General features: G+C 42.6%; 1 long non-coding RNA gene across 4 annotated transcripts in view; it reads left to right on the top strand.

Moving 5' to 3' along the window:
* Nucleotides 1–5,423, top strand: part of LOC142069010 (uncharacterized) — a 63,779-nt gene extending 58,356 nt beyond the window's left edge. For 3 of the 4 annotated variants that reach the window (XR_012664819.1, XR_012664820.1, XR_012664818.1), the window contains 4 exons: nt 968–1,137; nt 1,315–1,402; nt 1,677–1,740; nt 3,247–5,423. This is a non-coding gene — a long non-coding RNA (uncharacterized LOC142069010). The remainder of the gene's footprint in view (nt 1–967; nt 1,138–1,314; nt 1,403–1,676; nt 1,741–3,246) is intronic. The other variant, XR_012664821.1, reaches the window with a different exon arrangement.
* The last annotated feature ends 6,235 nt before the right edge of the window (nt 5,424–11,658 follow it).

The raw sequence follows: 11,658 nt of genomic DNA, 5'->3' as shown, positions 1-11,658 counted from the left end.
TAATCTACACACCCCGTCTTTACAGTGGAGATAACAGCACTTCCCTGCCTCCCAGGGGTATTGTGAGGGTAAATTATATTAAAGATTGTGAGGCACTCAGCTACTATGGTAATGGTGACCATATAAATACCTACGGTATCGTTTCTGGGCCATTTCAAACATGTCCTGTGCACTATGCAAACACACTTCATTGGTGTCTCCACTCAGAGCATAATTTTCAGTTCCACTCTTCCAATGGGGACTGAAAGTAGGGACAAGGCTACAGAGACATGCTGCAGCCAAGTGGGCAGACACAGGGGACTGTAGTGGATTCCAGCCAGGAAGAGTGGTCAGCATCATCCAGACTGCTGTGGAGGTCCCGGAAGAGCACTTGGTAGTTGAAGGGTGTGACAAAATTCCTCCTCTGCCTTGATGGGTCCTGCGCTTACTGGCAGATTTGCTTGCCTCAGAGATTCACGGCAGCCCTGAGTTTGGCCACTTTTGCTAGTGGCTCAAACCTGCCGTTCACTCAGCTAACCTCATCACTGGCCAGCCTGGGAAAAAGGAAGGAGAACAATCCCCGCAGTCTCTGCTGATCCACCATGTGGGTCAGGAAACAGCCTAGAGACCTTCCTCTCTGGTGGAACCCACAGTCCAGGTCAACTCCTCCTGTGTCTGATCAGGAGTTGGGAGGTTTGGGGGGAACCTGGGCCTGCCCTCTACTCTGGGTTCCAGCCCAGGGCCCTGTGGACTGCAGCTGTCTAGAGCAGTGCTACTCAAAGTGGTGGTCCACGGACTGCTGCCGGTCCGCGAGCCGTTGGCTGCCGGTCCGCGGCAAGTTTCCGGAAAGATAGAAAGAAATAATAGTATAATTTAAAAATCACACTGGAATTCCACCAAGAATAATTATCAGTCAATAAAGTCAACAATATTAAATAATATTATGTTTTCAGAAGCACATATTATAATATTGATAATTATGCCATAGTGCTACAGCATGTTTTGCATGAGATGCGCGAGCGCACACTTATCCCACTCCTTCGCATATAAAGACCCTGCCCCACGGCAGTTACCGTCGAGAAGTTGAATAAAGAGCATCATATGGATCTCTGCACATTTGTCATTTGGGACCCCGTCCGAACCCACTGATCTGAGAATGTAAGTACTAATAATATTATAAAATTTTAATAATGATTTTCTATCCTATTCTGCTGTATCCCTTACGAGGTAGATGGAGATGATTGAGCACCACACACCTATAGCCAAATAGACAGTCCTTGCTTCCTCCATATCCATATATTGTTTCATACATGCTCTCATTGTTCTTACTTACAGCCTTCCCCTCTTCTAGAATCAAATCTATGTGTTTCTGCCAGGAAGTTCTAGAAATTCCTTGCTTTCTCACTTCATATCTTTCAGACAGGTAAATCTTATTTTTGATGTTCATTATCCATTCTTTCCATATGTTCAAACCATCTTAACTTTCCAATTATTATCCTGTTTGCAATTTAATTTTAAAATGTATATCATCTTCTTATCCTAACATTACTTACCCTATTAATCAATGTTCTCCCGCACATATTTCTCAATAAAAGCATTCCCACTGCATTTATTCGGCTTTCATCCTAATATCATAAATTAAGTATATATCCAGGGTAATGGAATTTATCTTCATTATTTTTATGCCTAATTTACAGATGGAGAAGTGAGGCCCAATCAATATATTTGTCAAGCAGAGACATCCGGTTGCTGAACACGCAAGTAATTCTGAATCAGATGATGGCAATGTAAATGAATGCGAAGTATTGTCAGCAAAAAGAATTTGTACTAGCTTTACTCAGAAATATTACTCCTCATACATTCAGTTCGGTTTTGTAGCCATGAATGATGGTGGAGTGCCAAAACCGCAGTGCGTTATTTGTGACGATGTGTTGGCTAATGACGCAATGAAGCCGTCAAAGCTCAAGAGGCATTTGAATACAAAACATAATTAAATTAGTTCAAAGCCGAAAGAGTTTTTTGAAAGAAAGCATGTTGATTTAAAAGGCTGTCAGAAACAGATCTCTGAAGTGTCACACATAAATACTTGTGCTTTGCGAGCTTCTTATAAAGTAGCGCTTCGCGTTGCTAAGGCTAAAAAGCCATACACAATCGGTGAAACGCTAGTGATAGCCTGTTTTAAAGATGTCTGCATGGAAATGCTGGGTAAGCTGGCAGCAAAGAAAGTGGTTCAGGTGCAACTTTCAGATGACACTATAGCTCAATGAATTCACAATCTGGCTCACTATATGGAAGATCAGCTCATAGGACAGATTAAATTAGCAAAGTACTTTTCTTTGCAGCTTGATGAATGTACAGAGGGACCGGGGGAGGATTCAAACAGACAGCTAGCAATTACTTTCTTTTAAATGCATGCTGCTTCTTCAAAAAAGGGATTAGGGTCAGAGTCTTAGCAAGCACGAGTGCACATGTCTGCATATAATGCTCTGTTTGTAACTGTGTCATGCCAGAACACTTTTTGAGTTTCATTGCTGCTTGCATTTCCCAAGCTGTCAGGTTTATAAATCCCAATGGCTGGGGTGGGCAAACAGAGCTCCTTGTGGGCAGCTACAGTTGGTTTCCTGTGCCTCTGTCGGGTTGTGGCATGCTGTCCAGGATGTCTGTGCTGTCCAGGGTGTGGGAAGGGAGGGAGCGGGGTTGGTTCCACAGCTGCTAAGAGTTTGCATCCTAGTTCAGCATCTTATGAATATTTGCCCAAATTTTCACCTATTCCTGGCTGGTGATGCTTGAAAAGTTTTCAAGCAATAAAAATTCTAGATGGTGGGTCAGATTCCAGGGCAGAGTTGACTTATAACAGCCTCTTCTAGTTCACTAGCCCCTTCCATTCACTGATATGCTGTTCAGTCACCAGATACTGAAAAAGTTCCTTTTCATAGAGATGGTATTCCTCAGCTGGCCTGAAACAGGAGTCCCTCCTTCCAGTCCGGCATCTCTAGAAGATTTGTCTTCTAAAGCTTGTCCTGACTGCAATAACATGAAAACCAAACTAGTAACAATTTTTAAAATGTAATTCTTACTGTAATGTGTTTGGGCTGGCAATGTGACTGGCCAGAGCTTCTTAGCAGGCCAGTGAATAAAGAATGAATTAAAAAACCCCAAGATGATAAATATCAACCTATACCCTTACCATGATGCTGAATGTAAAAGGGGGGGGTCTTTCTTTCTTCCTTCCTTTTCTTTCCTCAGTATGCTCTTTCATTGCCTTAGGCCCTTCCACCTCAGATGGACTGAGGAATCCACCCAGGACTTTTGGGAAGTGTGTGCTCCCCATTGTATGAGAAGGAACAAGCTCAGGGACTAAATGCTACAGGACATTGTGGCCAAGGTAGATCAGCCGCAGTACCAGAGAAGGATGGAGGAGTAGAAGGCTCAGAGGGGGACAGCCCTACTGAAGGAGAGAATGGTGGCATGGTTCCTTGACCATGACTGGAGATTGAAGGAGGAGGACAGAAGACACAGCTGTTCAAGAGGCTGCTCAGATTCATGCCATCAGGCTGCAGGACCCAATCAATTTCACTCATAATTTTCTTCATCTTTGGGAAATTAGCCCTTTTGGAACACCAAATATATGCATCAGCGATTGGGACTATCCTCTGCCCACACTGAATGTAATCAGGTCACGCTAACTGGTTCCTAGGCAACCACCAACTTCCAGTCCAGTGATCAATTCAATTATGTCACTGAAGTCCAGGCTTCGTGTCAAGATACTCTCTGGACATTAAGGCAAGGGCTTTCATTGTGGACTGCCCCATCGTTGAGCGGTCATAGCTCTTAATTCTGCTCATTCTGGAGAACGACAGTTATGCTTCAGTATTTGTAAACAGTAATGGGAGGTAAATGCAAAGAGCGATGTCTAGGTCTGGAAGAGTTGATTCCAGGTGAAGATCCTTCTGCTGTTTTAAAAGGCAATTTACAATTTTTATTTGTTGTGAAAGAACAAAACTGTTCAAACTCAAGTTGCTTCAAGATCTCAAGGATATTTTGCAACCCAAATGCAGAATGAATCTCAGAGTGGGGTACCGTGTTGAAATTGGTTAGGAAGCCCAAATCATTTATATAAACAAATATAAGCTTCCAGGTAATTTTGCAGGGACATTTGCAAATGATCACATATGAAATTAAAAGTTTCTACTCTAAACGTTTCTGCCCATCGCAGCTCCACATTTGGTGTATTGGATTCACATGCCTGCTGTTTATGTTTTGGGACTTGATGAGTTTCACTGTAGTAGGTTTGAGATACAATCGGTGTCTTTGACTTTGCAGGTGCTTCCATGTCATCAATCTGATCCCTCAGGTGCAATAAAACCAAAACCAAAAATCAGCCAGTGACTGCAGGAGTTGAACAGCAGAACCAGGCTTTGCTTTTTAAAGTGTGGAACTTATTGACTGAAATTGCTAGAGGATATGATTCCATAGCACTGCATAAATGCAGTTTCAAGACAGTCCATCTTGTCTCAAAGAACTGAGCTTCTGTTTGTGTAGCCCCATATTCAGCAATGTCTTTGCTGATTTTATCCAGAGCTTCTCGTATATTTAAACAATTGTGGCATCGGGCTTTTGTGGATTCAGGGGGCAGGTCCAACAGGTGCTAGACAGATATCAGAAACAAAAGACAATTATTTTCATTTCCTTTAAGCCTCTCTGTAAGGATTACCCAGCAATGAGGCATGGAGTTGCTGGAGGAAGCTAAAAAAAAAGGTACGGCTTGCAGGTAGCACGTTAGTAACTACAGTGTCCAGAGGTTCAGAGAATGTGTAGCACAAGGAACATTAATTGGCCTAATCTGTGTCTGAAACCCGGCATACTTTCTTGACCTGTTGACAGCATTGTCATAGCTTATTTAGAGTACACAGCACATTCTCCGCAAGACTTTCACCGGAATGACAGTAAATGGGCACAAATTTCAGAAAACATTGGATGCGATTTCTGCTTTTGTTAACAAAATGAACAGCGCATGCCAGCTGATGAACATGAGAAACAGTGGGAATACTGTCAACTGAACAGTAATACTTGGCTGTATTGCTGATAGAACTTTCTTCCCCCTCAGTTGCAAAAACTCATTGCAGATAGTGGAGGAAATATATGATGGTTTTCCATGCGCAGCAATACTGAACTTCTGAACATGATTTGTGAGGAAGTTATCAGATTTGAAAATTAGCTATAAAACTCCCCAAATATTTCCATTATGAACTGATCCATTTTTTCCATCGTCCTCACAACGCAAGAACCTTCTTTCAGCAAGAAATATGATTACCTTCACAATTCACTTTAGCACCTCTCACCAGTACTGTGTCTCGTTTTGAAACTGATTAACTTGATAGCTCAGTATCAATACACTAAAAGAAAAGGAATACTTGTGGCACCTTAGAGACTAACCAATTTATTTGAGCATAAGCTTTCGTGAGCTACAGCTCACTTCATCGGATGCATACTGTGGAAAGTGTAGAAGATCTTTTTATACACACAAAACATGAAAAAATACCTCCTCCCAGCCCACTCTCCTGCTGATAATAGCTTATCTAAAGTGATCACTCTCCTTACAATGTGTATGATAATCAAGGTGGGCCATTTCCAGCACAAATCCAGGGTTTAACAAGAATGTCTGGGGGGGGGGGTAGGAAAAAACAAGGGGAAATAGGTTACCTTGCATAATGACTTAGCCACTCCCAGTCTCTATTCAAGCCTAAGTTAATTGTATCCAATTTGCAAATGAATTCCAATTCAGCAGTCTCTCGCTGGAGTCTGGATTTGAAGTTTTTCTGTCGTAATATCGCAACTTTCATGTCTGTAATCGCATGTCCAGAGAGATTGAAGTGTTCTCCAACTGGTTTTTGAATGTTATAATTCTTGATATCTGATGGAGAGTGGGTTTATGTGTGTGTGGGGGGGTGAGAAAACCTGGATTTGTGCTGGAAATGGCCCAACTTGATTATCATACACATTGTAAGGAGAGTGATCACTTTAGATAAGCTATTACCAGCAGGAGACTGGGGTGGGAGGAGGTATTGTTTCATGCTTTGTGTGTATATAAAAAGATCTACACTTTCCACAGTATGCATCCGATGAAGTGAGCTGTAGCTCATGAAAGCTTATGCTCAAATAAATTGGTTAGTATCCGAGGTGCCACAAGTACTCCTTTTCTTTTTGCAAATACAGACTAACACGGCTGTTACTCTGAAACCTATCAATACACTGATTAACTTATCACACATTAACAAAAGTGATCAGTGCTACTCTTATACTTTTTAATTCAAACAGTAATCTCATCACTAAATCCACCACACACGTCGTGTTTGTCTGAAAAAGCTTGCCCCTGAAACAGAACACAGCACCAGTTGAAGTTGAGTACAGCAACCATTCCCAGAAAAGTGACTGTTTCTCTGTCGACTGACTTCTGAGTGAAAATAACTTTGAAAATAACCACGCATGTGTTTGTACTGCCATTCAGATGTTTTGAAATCTGCACTGTGACTTTGGCAAAGGGAAGGGCCCCGATCAATCCTGTACTTTTAGACATTATAATCAATTACCTGCCATTCAGATAGATGTAACAATAAAGATGATAAAGGTGATTGTGAAACAATATCTTATATGATGAGCTTACTAATATCCATCACAGTCTCGGATATCTGTAGCTGGAGGGGCAAGGGGGCTTTCAACTGGTTTTGCTTCAGACCGTACTGGGCCTTCTACAGCAGCACGGGCTGAACGTGGCATTCCCTCAACTGCAGCATCCATGTGAGTTACCACTTGATTTACAAAATTGTTCTGTTTTGGTACTTTGCGAAAGTAACTCTTTATCCTGCAGTTCCTTTTTTAAATTAATTTTCATTTAGAGGAGCTGCTCGTGTATTTCCAACTAGCCTTTTCTTACATAAAATTAATCAATCAACTTAACTATAGTGTGCATGTATTTGTGCGTGCGTGTGTGTGCGCGCGCTATATGGAGTCATGTACATTAAGATTAAACAAACCATAGCAGCTTCCAAGAGACAAAGCTTAAGGGGCTTGAAAGCTTTGTGACAAAATGAATATAGCAGAAGGTCCTAGGTTATGATTTTTATTAAAATGCAAGTAAACACGATGTGTGCGTATTGGTGATTTGAGTTTGCAGAGGTAAGTTTTGGTTTTGGGTGTGGGTTTTTTTTTCCTGGTGGGGTCAGGAGCCCCCCTAAGGAAAGGAGCTTTGTGGAAGTGCATATTGGTTAATCTGGGCCTATGGATGGGGAGACTGGAAGTGGCAGGACCCTCACCTGTGATTAACAATCCAAAGGCCTTGGATTTGGTCTCCTCAGTCAGCTGCTTCGTCTTAATCAGAAAGCACAGGACAGAGATATTGGGAATGAGCATGGCCACATTCTGCTCCTCACAGGTGAAGGGCATCTAGAAAGCTGATGCAGGTTCTGGGTGGCTGTGCCAAGAATATTGCCTGTGGAAGGGGAGAGACAAAGTGTGAGTGCTGCTCAGAGCCTACACCAGATGTAAATATCACAGCTCCATTGAAGTCAATGGTATCTAGACAACACCAGTGTTCAAAGGCTCTGAGACTTGTGGTGGCCAGGAATCCCAGGCTGAAGGGGCCTTTTCATGGAAGCAGAGTTATGTGGGTACTTCTCCTTCATATAAGGAACATGTGAGCAAGACGTGCTGCTTTGTGGAGACACTCTGTCCCAGCCATTCAAGACTTTGTGAACACACCACCTTCCCAATGAGACACTTGATGTCTTGAGGTGTCAGAACCTTCTTTTGCCCCTTGTGACAGGGTCAGGCCAGATGGCTACAGGAGAGTGTTAGAAGGCAGATATATTAGTCCCAGATTAAGCAGGTCCATTTTCCCTGAGTAAGGTAACGGGGCAGTTCCAGAACAAGAAGGAACTTGCTGGAATAAATTCAGGCAAGCAGGCTAATTAGGACACCTGGAGCCAATTAAGAAGCTGCTAGAATCAATTAGGGCAGGCTGGCTAATCAGGGCACCTGAGTTTAAAAAGGACCTCACTTCAGTTTGTGGCGTGCATGCGAGGAGCTGGGAGCAAGAGGCACTAGGAGCTGAGAGTGAGAAGGCGTACTACTGGAGGACTGAGGAGTACAAGCATTATCAGGCACCAGGAGGAAGATCCTGTGGTGAGGATAAAGAAGGTGTTGGGAGGAGGCCATGGGGAAGTAGCCCAGGGAGTTGTAGCTGTCACGCAGCTGTTCCAGGAGGCACTCTAGACCAGTGCTTCTCAAACTATCTAATGTGGTGGACCAGCAATTTTTTTCCAATGTGCCAGGGACCAGTACTATATTTGTGCCATATTATTATTGTATTCGCATAGGCACGTAGCACATCAGATCAGAAAAACTAACATTCTTCACTGTATTAATTGGAATGGGAGTGAGCATACAAAGTGTAGCGCACTCGTGGAGATGTTCCCATTTAAATATATTGAAGACTGACTGAAAGGCTGTGCATCTGTGCAGATAGTATAAAATGACTATTATTCATTTACGATCCAAGAAAATATTATTTGAACATTCGTAGTAATATTAATTTATATCGGAAACGATATAATGAATATAATAAAAGTTGGCAGACATTTTTATTTTATGTTTATTTTGTAAACAAATAATACATTACAATACAAATAAAAAAAATTAAAAAATCAAACCAGCAAAGTCTCCTAACAAAGATATTATTAAAATAATTATATATAAGTAATAAAATCAAAAATTATAATGAATAAACCAAAGGTTAAAAAAATTTTAAAAAATAAGATTGAAAGGAATAGGTAACATTAAATTGAAGACATAATAATTTTGAAAATGTGTCATAAACCTTAACCTTTACTAATGTGAAAGGTGAGCCTGCTTCTTCTTTGTCAGCTTATCCAGTCGTGGTTCAAATGAGGACAGTGCCACGCACAATGGAGAATGAATATCCATACTATTCCTGTACTTTGTCTTAATGACACTCATGGTTGAGAAGCCAGTCTCGCAGAAGTATGTTGAAGGAAATGGGAGAAGAGTTTTCAGAGCAATTTCAGTAAGCTCAGGATATTCTGCTTTCACTTTTATCCAAAAGGAAGCAAATGATGTTGTAGTTTCGAAACTCATCTTCAATCCTTCGTCAGCAGCCAGCTCCAACAATTTATCCTCCATAGTGACAGGTAAGTCATCTTTCAATGGAATAAACGGATTTCGGATCCATCCAGTCCCTTTCTGTGGATCTTCTTCTGCTGGAAAGTAAAATTCAAAACGTTCTGCCAAATTCGTCAGGTGTTCACTGGTGACCTTTCGTAGAGATGTAACATTAATGTCTTCGCCTGCATCGGCGATGATTGGCGCTAATTTGTGAAACATGTCATAACAATCTCTTGACACTCGACTCTTCCATGCTTCTAGCTTTTGTTTTTGTCCGTCGATCTTGTCTATCATTGTAAGACACAAAGCCATCCTTCCCTGCATGGAGGTGTTGAGATCATTAAAGATGGCAAAGATATCTGCCAAATAAGTCAGCTTGGCTATCCAATCCGCATCTCGGAACAGTTGTGACCAATTTGGTTTTTTTGTCCTGAAGAAACTCGGCAAGCTCGTTTCGGAGCTCAAATACTCTTGACAGGACTTTTCCCCTCGATAACCAACGTACATCGGCATGCAATAGGAGCCATTTATGATCAGCTCCCATATCATCACATAATGCAGCGAATAGTCTTGAATTTAAAGCTTTCGCCTTTACACAGTTCACAATTTTTATGACCTCACTGAGCACACTGTTTAGTTCTGTTGACATTTTTTTTGTTGCAAGACTTTCTCAGTGAAGGAAGCAGTGCATTGACTTGCACTCGGCTGCAAGCGCCTTAATCTGGGTAACCACTCCAGAATGCCGTCCTGTCATTGCAGCAGCACCATCAGAACATATGCCTACACAAAACTTGAAATCCAACCCACATTTGTTAACGATGTAGTCGCTCACAGTCTTGAACACCTCAGAACTAGTTGTTTTTGTTGGTAGTGAAGCAGAAAACAAAAACTCTTCCTTCAAATCACCCTCATGTTCAAAGCGCACATACACCATCAGAATTGCCATAATCTTGGACCCCAAGTGGCATGGGGCCGGGAAGTGGCTTGGCTTCAGCCCTTAACAGAAGCGAAATACAGCCTCCTGCATGTAATTTCTTTCCAAACAATAATTGCATTGGTCAGAGCTCAGCAAATCCTCCCATTAATGCTGCGATTCCAAAAACTAAATATAGCAGATGCCACTTATCAGGATCTGGATCCTGCTGCCTGCTGCATTGCCACATCCTCACCAGCCCCATCCTTAAACAGGTCTTCTGAATGTGGGTCCCCAGCCAATCTGCCCACATGGCCTGAGGTCCACTCCTGAACCTCCAGCCCCTTTGCCACTGGGTTCTCCTCCGGTGGTGTCCCAGTCCTCTCTGCCTCTGCTCTGAAAAAACATACTGTCCCAGCTCAGGAGATGGTCACTCCTGACTGTGGGCTCTATGCTGGGGGCAGTCGCCAGCACCTGGTTGAATTCCTCATAGTAGGGCAGGTAGCTGGGAAGTTCCCAGACTTATCATTCCCGTTCTTTGCCCTGGGGTAGGTGGAACTGAGGTGTTTAATCCTCTCTCTGCACCACCCAACAGTTTTGTTGATCTCCAACACTGCAGCTCTTGGAGATTGTCATGGAAATGCAGGTTTCTGCTGATTCTGCTAAATGTCATGGGCCTTGCACACTTCACCCCACAGATTGCCCAGAACCTTGTTTCCATCCTCTGGCCAACTAGCAGCACATTGGCTGGTGTGCATCTTTCCTCTGCTTCAACCAGTTAGACATAGCTATGCTGAAAGTTGAGCAGACCACAAGCAAAAAAGGGTTAAACGCCAAGTAGCTGTATTTGAACCAGGAGGTTGCTTCCAGTGCATGGGAGGCAAGTGGGAAGTTGGAAGGGATAGAACACACAGGCCCTGGGAATTGTGGGAGAGCATTGCAGGACTATCCAGACACAAGCCCAGCTACATGTGCTTTAGCTAAATCTTCACTGCAAGTGGGAAAGCAGAGACATTCGCAACAGCAGGACATGAGGCTATACCGATGTTACTGAAATAACAGGTGAAGAAAATAAGGTATATATCCTTGCTCTTAGTTCGCCCCCTTAATTCAGCATCTATCATCTGTAGGTAAATTTCCCAGCTCTCCCACCCTAAACAGACCCACCTCAGACCTTCAGATCCCTGCTTTAAGCAATGATCCTATCACAGCAGTAAGATCAAAACAGGAAACATTTATTAACAACAGTACTTATATTACAACATCATACATGGTACACTCTATGATATAGTCTATGCTCAGATTAACTTCACAAGGCCTGAAGTCTGGACCCAGATTACCTCACCAGGGGTCGCAACACTTAACAATAATAAAGGATTTCTTCCACCTTATTTCTGCACAGGATACCAGGAACAGCATCCAGACAATAGGAATCAGGACTGGAACTGAACCCTCAGGAATCAGGAACAACTGACAGCAGCCAGCGAAGATCTTCTGGAACAGGTAAGTCTTCTTCTGTGTCTTGATCCAACGAGCGGCAATGGTGCACAGGCACTGGCTGGCACTATGACGGACAACACAGAGCA

The sequence above is a fragment of the Caretta caretta genome, chromosome 1, assembly GCF_965140235.1.
Source record: "Caretta caretta isolate rCarCar2 chromosome 1, rCarCar1.hap1, whole genome shotgun sequence".
In the NCBI taxonomy this organism is placed as follows: Eukaryota; Metazoa; Chordata; order Testudines; family Cheloniidae; genus Caretta; species Caretta caretta.
The sequence above is the reverse complement of the archived record's forward strand: the minus strand, read 5'-3'. Positions and strand labels throughout refer to the sequence as shown.